This window comes from Oryzias latipes, chromosome 11 (genome assembly GCF_002234675.1).
Source record: "Oryzias latipes chromosome 11, ASM223467v1".
Taxonomy (NCBI): domain Eukaryota; kingdom Metazoa; phylum Chordata; class Actinopteri; order Beloniformes; family Adrianichthyidae; genus Oryzias; species Oryzias latipes.
The window spans coordinates 14,770,338-14,783,102 of record NC_019869.2 but is presented as its reverse complement, the minus strand read 5'-3'; the positions used below and the strand labels follow the sequence as shown (position 1 = coordinate 14,783,102).

Sequence of the window (12,765 nt, the reverse complement as noted above, 5' to 3'; positions counted from 1 at the left end):
AAGAGTGCCTCCAGCAAACTGGGGTCCAAATTTTGTAGAAAAGAGTTCAGTTTGAAAGCTAAATGTTTAAAGCCTTTTTTTCCTGTACGCTTACATCTAAATCAATGAAACAGAAATCTATGTGATGGTCTCTGCACATTTAGAAGGTAAATTTGACACAAAAAAATTCCTGTATTTTATACAAGGCTCTGAAACTTCGAAACAGTGGATATGATGCCATAAAAACACTAAGTCAGATCATTCTTTTGAAAGGCTGCATCTGTTTTATCAACTGGAGCAAATTTACTTGAAATTGCAGTTATTTTAAGAGGCGAGTTACAAAACCTGAATGTATGAGTAATGCTGCTCTGCGTGTTGACTCTCTGCAATGTTGTGCTCCAAACACAGAGATCTTGCTGCTGATCAGGCAGCTCATATGGAGCAGTTAACATATCAAGAAATGGAAACAGGCTTAGTCGATCAAAAAAGTAAAAAATTCTCCAAAGCAAAAAGTGTCGAACATTAAAAAAAAGACCAAAAATTGGACGCGGAGCAGTAGAAGAAGCGACAACAAATCTTTATGCTTCATTGAAATCCAAACCTTTGTGTGTATTGCTTCATATGGAACAACAGATACGGGCATCTGAAATCAACGGTGGCCCTGAAGTACGACTCACAGCAACAAATCGCTCAAAGATCACACCTACAAAAGCAAAATTAATAGTAAAAGAACAACATTACATTTTAGAAATCAAAACAACATTTGACGAACCGCACTGTAATTCCATATAACAAAAAAGCAATTCCCTAAAACATTTCTGGAAAACAAAAGTATTTTCCAGAAATCGAAATGAAACGTTAAAAAATGAAACAAAACCAGAAACCAAAAAAGCTTTTCCACAGGATGTTATGAGGGTTGACCTGCTGCTTTCCGTGTTGTCTGGAGGTTGGTGGACAGGACCACCTCAAAGGAGGACATGAAAATAGAACATACCATTGTTGGGCGTGTGGTACGTGTAATGTGAAGTGTTTATAAGGATAATGTAAGGTACACGCACTCTGACATACAGGTGATGCTGTCGTACGGCGTCCTTTACATAGCACTTCAGTCATTATTATGGCGCACGCACTGGCTCCTCACTGACTACACGCAAATGCTGCACAAACACAAACGCAGGTAAGATCTTGCAGGACGCCCGTAGGACCCCCACACAAACTACAGCTTGATTGTCTAATTGCATTGTTTTTAACAGACAAGGGGCGTGCACCTTTAGCTTTAACATCAGTAACGGGCTTCCTGCAGCAGTGTTCAGTGTTCCGGGATGAAAAAAAAAAACGTGAAAAATCTGTATATAAGGATATATTTGCATCTCACCTATTCACCCTTACTTAGTGTGTTCTTGTGTACTTAGTGTTCACTACGAACCTGACGCCCATGTATGACTGGAGGAAAAAATGTGCATGAACATTTTTGCCCTTTGGGCTCACAAGGTGGTCTACGATCTTAAAATTTCAAGTGGGCCACCAGCTTGCACCATACAGATTTGCCTATTTTTCGCCCGCAGAGGCTTTGTATCCATCAGTATTCAACATGAGCTCTACAGGCACCCCAAAAAGGTTGGTTATTGCACAATAAACTCTTCATCACAATTCAGGCGAAACCTCCCTCGTTTGCCTCTTCTTCTTTTGAACTCAAATGTCATCATCCAGTCGGTGATGTCCCATGATGCCTTCCTTTACCGGTTTCTTATTTAGTTTCATTTTTCAATATTTCATTTTAATTTCAGGAAATTACTTTTGCTAACGACGTTTTGTTTTCTGGAATTTTGTCTGGATTTCTAAAATGTAATGCTGCTTTCCTTTAATTCGTTTTGCTTATTTAATTGTTGTTGTGATCTTTAATATTTTTGCGTTGGTTGATTTATTGATGTGATTTGCATTTCAGCCATAGAAATGAGTTGCTGCACCTCTACTTTAAACAGTAGACCTTCGACCTATCTCTCCATTTTGCACCAGCCCTTGCTTATTTATGTCAGGTATCACTTGATTTTCTGCTTATTCAAGTCAGTCATAACTTTAGAGAGTGGATTAGCCACACTAAACAAATATTTCTAGAGTTTTTGAATAATTATTGAGATCCAGATGTGAACTTTTTTTCTTATTTAACAATCTGTCCAAGCTGCAGCCAGTGACTCCGCCCCCTCCACTGTTAAACTAGCTTCAACTACCTATTTGTCCTCAGTTTCTCTTTCTTAATCCTCAAATAAAAGGAGGAAAAACACATCTTCCTGAGGTCCACGTGCCCCCACCCCATATTAATTTATGCAGTAGTGGTATCAGTCAGTCGGTGGGACTAACTTACTTGCTTACCCACACTATATTTTAAAATCTGCTTTCCCTTTTCTCATCCTCATTCAACATCTTCAAGCTCCAACCCCTTCCTCCTCTTTCATCTCGCTCCACTTTCCTCTCATCTCTTTGCTCCCACCTCCCAACCTCACCCCATCCTCTGAAGCACACTGAGAACGCCGCCCCTACATAAGGGCATGGAGCTTTGCGGCTCTCTGTTGCATCGTGGACAGAGGCGGAGCCAGCAGAGGCTTGAGTGTTGTGAACTCTGTCCATAAAGGTCAGTGCGCTGCCCTTGTGAACCCCACTGATGCAGCGCTGGAATAAAACGGGTGTAAAAATAAAAATCCATTAATGCAGCCTGGTTTACACATGATAGCATGAGGACTTTGGGAGCAGGCCTCTGCCTCCATTAACACTTAACAAAACAGCCCCACTAAACTTTATTTTATTTTTGATTTAGTCATGGGTCAAGAAAGAGAAGATAAGTTACATGATGTAATAGTGGAATGGTGTAAATGGTAGCTTTTTTAGCTTCCTTGAAGGCCCAAAGCTCTTTACAGACACAGTCCCAGTCAGCCATTCACACACACTCACTGGTAGCAGCAATCTATAACCACCAGGAGGAATGTGGGGACGTGTTTCGTGCCCAACGGTGCTTCAACACATGGGGAAGCAAGGTGGGAACCAAACCTGTGATCCTCCAAACAGAGGTTGCCCGCTTTACTTCTGCACCACGCCCGCCCCAGGTTAAGAAATCCCTTTACAAGAGATTTGGAGTAAAGCATTTCAGAAAAACACCAAGAGAGCAAACATCAAGGTGTTGGTAGTGTGATGGTGTGGGACCGCCTTGCACCTTTAATACCCAAACAAGTTGATAGAACAATAAATTCTGCTCTGTAGCAGAAGATTCTGAAGAAGAATGTCCTCCATTAGTGAAGGGACTCAGGATAATCAGGAGTCTGCAGCAGCACAATGATCTATACACAACAGAATGGATCTACATGAAGGTTCTGTTTTGTTTTAGTTGAAGTTTGGACTTCGATCTGACAGAGATTCTGTTTAAGTGCTTCAAACCAACAGTCATACAGGAAAATCCTGCTTTGTCTCTCAATTAAAATAATCCTGAAGGAAGAAATCAAACTAAACTAGAACTATTTCTGGTTTTAACAGTGAACTCAAAGATACAGCTGCATTTAATTTGAGAATATGCATCCATGCAATTTCCTAAGCCGCTATATCCCACGGTCCCAGGGTTGTCCCGGCTACTGTTGGGTGAATGTACGGTAAACCCTGGACAGGTCGCCAGTCAGTCACAGTGCACCCAAGCACTCCCACACACACTAGGAGGCCACTTCAGAGTCATCAATTAACCTATGAAGCATGTTTTTGGATGATGGGAGGACGTCGGAGTGCCCGGAAAAAACCCAAAGATGCACGGCGAGAACATGCAAACTCCACACAGAAAGGTCCCAGTCGGGATTCAAACCAGGGCCTTCTCACTGGCAAGAGGGCTAACCTGCGCCACCGTGCAGCCCAGAACATACATAAAACAATTTTTTTTCCTGCTTTATATAACTGCATTTACCTGATATTCAGCTATTAGACCAACAAGTCAACTTTGAGTTTCTTTCAGATGGATTATGAACAAAGCGGACAAAATAATTTGAATGAAAGTGGAATTCAATACAGAATGTGTTTTTAGAGTCAATTTGCATCAATGATATTAATTAAAAGAAGGCAGGTTTGATGGCCTAAACTATGACAAAGACGCCCCTGAAATCAGGAAACCCGAATGGGAGGGGCATCATTAGTTACATCGATCTCACAGGTCATTAGAAGAAAAGAAAAAATACTAAAATTTATCAGAAACTAGGTCACCTTAACAAATGATGCCTTTAAACTAAAATCAATGCTAAAATTATAACATTTAGTATATTAGTACAATTAATTCATCAAATGAGTGTTAGCCCACATGTTCATAGGTCTAACTCAATTATTTTCCTCTATAATAATGATTTAAGTTTGAATAGGAAAACGCTTTAGGGTTTTAAGGCCTAACTCTCTCTTGAATATTAAAAGTCTTCCTCTGAATTGGCCTCGCAGCAAAAACATGATTTCTGACTCATAACTGTAAAGCAGAAGGTGACAGCCAGTATGAGAGGACATCCCAGAGAATTTTTCCAAAGCTGCCGACCTGTGAAACCACTCTGAACGTTTCTTTAAGAAGACCGTCAAGCTGCATAATCAGTCTGATCTGAGTGCGAATTATTCATCTTTCCTGACGCTTTCAAAGGGTGTCAGGTAAACATATTTTGCACTCGTGCATGATTGCCATTAGTTCAATCTGTTGAAGTTGGTAGACGCCCTGCCCTCACAGACAGCTGCAGAGAGAGGCGCATTTTCAGGCGCAGATCACTCTGCATCCTCCTTAAAAAACATGCAAATCAGTCGTGGAAAACACTCAAATCCAACGACTCAAAATATACAATTTGTTTGATTTAAATACGAAAACATATAACAGTTCAGTTTAACATTCAACACTATCCAAATACATGTTGATTCATGTTTTGGTCCATGTACTTTTTAATATTTGAAACTTTTTCTATCAACAGAAAATGAAAATTTTAAATAAACTGAAAGTTTGATATTTTTAAATATTCAGATTGTTTTTCTTTCATTGTCAATTCACCACAGGGATAAAACAAAAATATGTTTTTTTTTTAAATAAATAATACAAAGAATAACATTTAAAAATTAAAATGGCATTGCCTGAAACTGAAATAATTTGTTTCTTTGAATTTCAACAGCAAACCAATTGTAATCAGCATGTTTGTCAGGAACACTTGCTAATTTATTTGTAAAAATTATGTTTACTGCTTTAGTCCAGCATACTTGGTTCAAATAGGCAGAGAAAACTGATAAACGTCACATTTTGGTCTATTTGATTAACATTCACACAGAAAGATTAAACCAAAACTCCCTGAAATGATCACGCAGTCCAACCGCTCACTTGGGTGCGATGTTACCCAATCAAGACGGGTTAAAAGGCAAGAAACAACGAGACTAGAAATAAAAAATAACAACAATAGATTGGATTTTTCTGCACTTTTCCAGACACTCAAATGGTTTACAATGTGTATCCATTATTTATTTACTCCGCATTTCCCAAGGACACAACAAAAGTATTACAGGGCGAAATTTGAAACTTTATTTAAATGTAAAAGTCTTTTTCAAAACAGTAGAGAAAAAAATGTGTCCCTAAAAAATGGACTTTCTGAGGTTTATTTTTGTGATGTTTATTTTAAAAAAGTGGTTACTGCCAGAGAAACCGCAGAGTGGTGGAGTGGAAAAAACTTAAGTAACAAATTATTTGTTAGGTTAGGTTAGAGCCGGTTAAATCCTTCATTTCTATCCCCAAAGACTTCCTTTAACCATTTAAACAGTTTGTTAAATATTTTATCAAAAGAGGAGCCAGTTTAGCTCGTGCTGGTTTGCGGCGCCTTCCGTCCGTGAAACCCGGGTTCGACTCCAGGCTCCTCCCTGTTCCCTTCTCCACCACTGCCGGTTTCAAGCCCGGTTTGAGAAGGTTGCGTCAGGAAAGGCATCCGGCGTAAAACATTGCCAAATTTAACATGCGACTCATTCGCTGCAGCGACCCCTGATGGGAGAAGCCGAAAGTGGAAGAAGAAAGGAGTTAAATATTTTATCAAAAAAGTTCAAAATACAAAAAAATGTCCATAACCAGAGGGACTTTAAGAGGTTTACAAACGCTGATCTGTTTTTCTGTTTTTTTGTCATTAATGTTTGAAGACCCTGGTGTTTAGGGTTATGGGTTTTACAGAGTAATAGAAAACAGCAAAAGGCTCATGGGGAGAAAAAAAGATTTATCTTCAGCTTCTTCTTGGCAATAATATAGTAGTTTCCATGGTAACAACATGAGAAACTTGAATGGATCCAGGAACAAATGTTCTGACTGAAAATCTGTTTGATCAGCTGAAGATGCCGATCAATGAACTCATTTAGTTTGGGCCTTGTTACAAAATTTTTAAATTGATATCAATAAGAAAACACGCACCCACACACACACACACACACACACACAGTCGGCTCAGAGCAAAAATAAATCAGAAAAAAGGATCATGTCACCAAACCCAAGGAGAAGGTCGATCTTTTAAGTTGCATCTCTCATGTAACTTCAAAATAAAATTTCACAAAGGTAAATTTCTTTTTTTTTTTTTTTTTACTAAAAACAAACATAAAATTCATTTAGTCATTAAAATAGCTGCAGTAAAAGTTTGAAGTTGATGCATCCACCCTCTGGTTTTGCAATTTTCCTTTTCATCAGTTAGAAGATTGTGCAGAATTTTAGCCATAACTGCGGTTCTGATACACAAATGTGTTTGGCAAACGTCAAATAACAGGTTTTCTGTTAGCTAAAATATATTTTTTTAAAAACAAGTAAAAATCTTTTTCAAGATTTCTTTGGCAACCATATACGTTTACCACTTCCACAACAGAACTACTTGCAAGTGGTGGTGGTGGGGATGGGGGTCATTCTGACCCAAAACGCTGGCTACCTAGCGGGCTGAAAGTTTTCTTAAATTTTAACAAAAATTGTTTGTCTGCAAAGTCAATATCGTAAGGACAACCTGTTTACTCCGTTCCTCTCTTCTAATATAGGACATTTTATTCTGGTAGGTTGCTCATTTTGAAGGTTTTAAAGCCCCACTCCAAAGAAAAATGTGTCTTTAAAATGTTCCTGTGAAATATTTCTGTTGACGAAGAACATATATATAGAAAATTCAGCTTAAAATAGCATTTCGGAGTATTTCTTAATTTAAATCATTGTCCATCAGGAGCAGATGAAAAAATGCTGTTTGAAAAAGAACTAGGAAAATATGCTGGGGTGGGCCGTGAGTTCACTGCTGCACTCTATTGTGACCCATCCACTTGTAGACGACTAGATCCATGTTCATCTTTGTTTTCCTCGTCTGAGCGTGCATCTGGATCAAAATTGTACGACTGGATAGCTCCGAAATTGCTCGCCATTTTTGTTGCACCGGTAATGTTATCAAGTTTGAGCTATTATATGATATTCTGTGCCCAAGAATAAAATCTTGAAGTGAAATCTTGCGATTCTTTGTCTTAAAAGGCCCACCTTCCATATGTGAGCTCAGACCAAACAAAACAAAACAAAAACTTAAGTTATTCTGCAAAGAAGATTCAAATCCTCCAACATCAAAAGACAATCACTAAGCAGCTTTTTGTGACCACTCCCAGACTTTTCTTACACCCCTCTTAAGCTTAAAAAGGTCAGATCCTACCTATCTGCGAATGCCGGGAACATTGCATAACTTTCAGAAGAAATACCAAAAACTCAATCTACGTGTGTGAAATGGGATGAAGGTCTCACTTAATCATACAGTGGGGTTTTCTTCTTGAAGGTATCCATGTTTCAGCCAACCCACGTTCGAAGGCATGACGTAAAGACCCCAGACTGCAGAAGACAAATGTAAGAATGAGGATGATGGTGGGTTTCAAGGCTGTTCATCTCTGCCCAGAAACAGTTTACAATCTTGCTTTTAGCTAAGAGCAGTCTGAACTCCTTTGTTCTGATTTACAAAACCCATGGGTAGAAGATGCTCTACCACATCCCACACACCATATATTCATGAGGCAACAGCCACAAGCACCAAACCAACACGTCCAACAATGTTGAGACACCAGGACGGTCCAAGGTCTTTGCTTACTTCAACTCCTATGGCTTTGACGAGATCAGAAACTTTCCACTCTTATAAATGAGTCAATCGTTCTTTCTTGTGAAACAGAAGACTGGCAATTTTCTCAAGGATTTCATTTTGGTCAGACCAACGTTTGCGATAGTTTTTTTACACCATACTAGCAGCAGTCTAAACTGTCTCTGTGTGCTGAATGCTTAATCCAGAAAATAGAGCAACTGATTAAATTGATTAGTTAAAAAGACCTAAACCGTTGCCTTTAGCGTGCACATTATAATGACAAGCGGCCAGTTTCTATTGGACATTGTGTTGACTGCGTCCTCATTACAAAGAGCCTGCCTTTTCATCGAACGGTTTGCAATTGGGGAAGTGTTTAAGCTGAGGAATATTTAAACGCAATCCCACTGGTGGCGCCACAGCTGAGCTAGACCCTCATTCCGTAGTGCTGTGCTTTATAAAGCAACTGTTTTCTACTTCAGAGATTCCCAAGGTTTCCCAGATTGTCCGTCAACAGCCCCCGAAGAGTGCCTGGAAACTGGCTGATTTCACCCAAAGGTAGGCATCCCGGCCAGCCGGAAAGTGCGATCATTCAGCTGCAGAGTGGCACAAATCTATAGTGGCAGCTGCACCCCTCACTCACACTGAGCGTGGCCCCCGGCCACACAGCAGTCAGCTCCATCAGGGCTTTTTGTTTCGCCCTCATGTCAGCTCTGGGGTGATGTAACCGCAGCACAACCTGCTCCTGCACAAAAATCCAACCGTTTTGGTCAAAAGTTGCAAAAATTCATTCAGTGGTTAGACAATCAACAGCAGCCCCTGAGTCGAATCAAAACACTGGCTTCTGAAAAGGTTTGTGCTTCAGTTCATCGCTGTGAGTTGGGAGGTTATTGGATTCTACACAGTTTGTTGGTTAAGTAATTTTGTGATTGCAGCTTTTGCAAACTAGGACACTAGTGAGCTTGTCAAAAAACACCCACAATTCCAGGTCAGCTGCAGTCAGAACTACCGTTTCTACATGCAAACCGGTTGGATCCACTTTAAAGTAGTTTCTATGGCGATCGAGTTAGAAATCAAAAAAGCTGTCGACCACGTATTTACCAAAGGAAGTATTATTTTCAGTTCACATACTGACGGGAGATAAAATGATATTTATTTAAATTATTAAATTATTCTAATTAATTGTTTTCATTAAACTTCAATTAAGTTTTTTCCTCCTCCCGACTAAATGCTGCTGTTTCAAACGAACTACCTTTGTGTTTATTAATTTTATCAAAAACAGGACCTAATTCTGATAAAAATTTGTCAGAATTGAATCACTAATTGTGACATAAACACACTTGTCTAATTATCTGAATAATCTAATTATCTGAATAATAATAAAGTCAAATTTTGGTTGAAATGTGCAGGATGTGCTGAGTTACCTAAAAAAACCTTCAGTCCAACATCCATGACCTACAGATAAAGATGCACTACCAGTTTCTCCAAGAGGGTTAATTTTGTATTTATTATATGTATTTATTGCGATTTTGGTATTTTAACTAATAAAATAAAAAGTAACTTTTCAGGATTTAGTGTCTATTGTATATTCAGTACAGAAAAGCTAAATAAAGCTAAAAGCTAAACCAAAAAATAGTACATAACTGAGAGAATGTCAACTAGGTAAAAAAATAATATTAATTTAACCCCTTCATGACTAATTTGTAAAATCCAGGACTCCACTTATTTTCGCATCAACTTGAAAATAAAATAAAACTAAAGAATATATTTCTATATATTTGTAAATAACTTTAGGCATGAAGGGGTTAACCACGGAGTTACAAGCTTAACCCTATGCACTATTGTGGGGTGATTTTCCCCACAGCAAATCTATTTACATGAATTTCTATATTTCGCGTGTCAAGATTCTGTGCATTCACCAAGGAAGTCTCACATGTCCCAGGAATGGATGGACCAAAGACCAAGTTTTTAGTATCATTTTATTATTTTCTGGGGAATCTTGTTCTCAAAATCCTAATTTTTCAGTCTTTTTGACCATGTTTTTTTTTTCATTTTGTTACACATACCACAGTTGAAAATAAAAGAAAACCCCCTTTAATTTATCATGTCTTGTCATGTTTTGATCTATTTTTTATGACAAGTACTTTTTGTTGGGTAAATTATATCCGGCAAAAACTGCTTGGCAAAAGTGATGGTGTAACTTTTTATAGCGACAGGTCCTAGGGTTGCAAACCAGTTTGAAGTCACAAACGTGACCTACTTTGGTTTCTGAATGAAATATGTTGCCTGTCAAAAAAGAGTTAGCCAATAAGATACAGTACAAACAAGAGTTTTTGTTTATTTAGTCTCAATGGATGAAAAAGAATAGTTAAAACCCAACTAGGCCGTTGTTCCTGTCCACATGGTTCAGTGAAGTTTGAATATTTAAAAATTTTACTTCAAAACCCAAAAACTTAATTTAATGAAACGTCCAGAAACTCGCTCAGTAGCCTTATGGTGGACTGTCTGACCTGAGACCAGAAGGTCGTGAGTCCAAATCCAGGCCGAAAGAATGAAAAATGGGACCCAATGCCTCCCCGCTTGACACTCAGCATTAAGGGGGTTGGATTTTGGAGGTTAAACCACCAAATTGTTCCTGTTTAGTTGTGTCTGCAGCTCTCCGGTCCCCCAGGGGATCAGTCAAATGTGGAGAGCAAATTTCACACATCTAGGTGTTTGACAGCTACAGAGACTTTAACTTGACCTTCATACTTTACTGTTTTCAGAATAAAGTGTCTCTTTTTCATAATACTCTGACTATGGCAAGTACCACCTGTCCTTTCCCAAATGTGTCCAATATGCCCACCCAATTCCAGGAGAGGTGATAGGTGGTGTGAGGTGGAGAGGTGTGTTTAAATCGTTCAGTCTTTTTCATTAGATGAATGATGTATGAATGAGGCCACAGAGAAGAGAAGATGAACACATTTGTATCTGCACTCCTTCAGGATTAAAAACTTCAATCCACCTCTCTCCCTGCATTTCGTCATCATCATGCTGTTGCAGAATAAGTTCATTCTGAATCTTGTGTAAAAATGGATATTGTATTTTTACCCTAGTGTAGTGTCACAGTGGCTGTTTTGATGTTATCTGACCAGCTAAAATAGATGAATGAAAAAGGGAGGCAGAAATGTGTGTGCAGGTTTAAAATTTAGAAGAACCCTCCATGCAGTGGGGTAAACCGGTTTACAAGGTCCTACATGTTGTTGCGTGAGTCTTTCTCCGGGGTCAAACAATACACCAAACGGAAACGCCAGAGTTGGAATCGGGGAAGCACAGGTGAGGAAGCGGGTGTAAAGTGTCATGCGCCCGTCAGCGTCCTCCACGCACTCCTACACATGTGCAACGCTTACAAAGACGCACATTGCAGGTGAGGCGAGTTTGTTGTGTTTTTGCATTAACGTTCACGAGGCGTGCGCTCCTACACGTACGTGATTATGGCTGTAAAGGGGCGCAGATGTGCACATGTGGATGATGCTGCGCACAATGGGGTAGGGTGGGGTGGTGTTGGGCGGGGGGGGGCTGCATGCTGCTGCAGCGGTGCTACTGTATTTTATGCACGTATAGCAGCAGCTTGATCATCGTCCACACCGCAGCACAACACGCACAAAGAGGCAGGAGCGCTGAAATGCCTGACCCTCCTCCTCCTCCTCTTCCTCCCCTTTACGCATAGAGGAGGCTCATTCTATAGATGCGGCACCATTTTCCCATTTGAAGAGACAAAGAGCAAAACGATAATCTGATTCAAAACGCAGATTTGGGTTTTATTTGGGATCTATTTTCATGGTTTTGCTTCGCCTCGACGGTCAAAAACAGCCGTGCGCAAACATTGCAGAGGCGCACATGCGCCGTAGCGGAGGAAACGTGGCTTGGTTTGAGTTCACCGTAACCATGAAGAAAACACAGAAAAATAGCGCATCCCCAAACCACAGCACTGACAGACTGAACTGAAGGGAGAGTTGATGGGATGATGAGAGGAAGACGCTGCGCTTACCTTCCTCCCGTCCTTGCTGGGGTCCGCGTGTGACTCCAAACGGAATGTGTCACCTACATATCTCATTAAAATTCCCAGCAATGATGAGGGTATCGATCCGCCGCAGTGAAGCTTTGCTCGACGTTTAACAAACAAAGACAAAAACACAAACTTCACAAAACGGCGTAAAAAAACCAGTTAGAAGACGCGCTTAGAAACCCTCCCTCAGCTGCTGGCGCCTTGTTTGGGCTCTGTCGTTGTGGCGAGCGTCTCTCCGCGTCCGCGCCGGATGCTGCACTCCCCCCCCCCCCCCCCCCTCTCTGTGCCTCCCCCCTCTGAAAGAAAACAGTTTGACAGAGCTCCGCTGGGTCCCGCCGCCAACTCATTGATTGGATAATGTGGCATTTGCCCACGTTCACATTCCCAAAGTGCTGAAGTGCTCGACCAATCACGATGCAGAAACCTGCGGCGGTCAGGTTTGATTGGATCAGTTGGGGTCCAAACGGCTGGTGGCTTCACGCTCACCTGTGAGCCCGGTCCGGCCCGGTCCCGTCCCACTGCAAAATGGAAAATGCAAAATGAAATAAAGCTTTTGCTCTGCCTGTGCAGTAGTGTCTCACCACTACTGTAGTGGGGTTGAAGACCCACTCTGATGTTTTTAACATGTTTAACATGTGGCATTGTTCTGAT

General features: G+C 40.3%; 1 protein-coding gene across 2 annotated transcripts in view; it reads right to left on the bottom strand.

Moving 5' to 3' along the window:
* The window catches only part of LOC101159448 (protein shisa-7), a 40,515-nt gene extending 28,145 nt beyond the window's left edge, over nucleotides 1-12,370 (bottom strand). For both annotated transcript variants that reach the window (XM_004074042.4, XM_011480910.3), the window contains exon 1: nucleotides 12,097-12,370. The gene's annotated coding sequence lies outside the window, so the exon portion shown is untranslated. The remainder of the gene's footprint in view (nucleotides 1-12,096) is intronic.
* Between the last annotated feature and the right edge of the window lie 395 nt (nucleotides 12,371-12,765).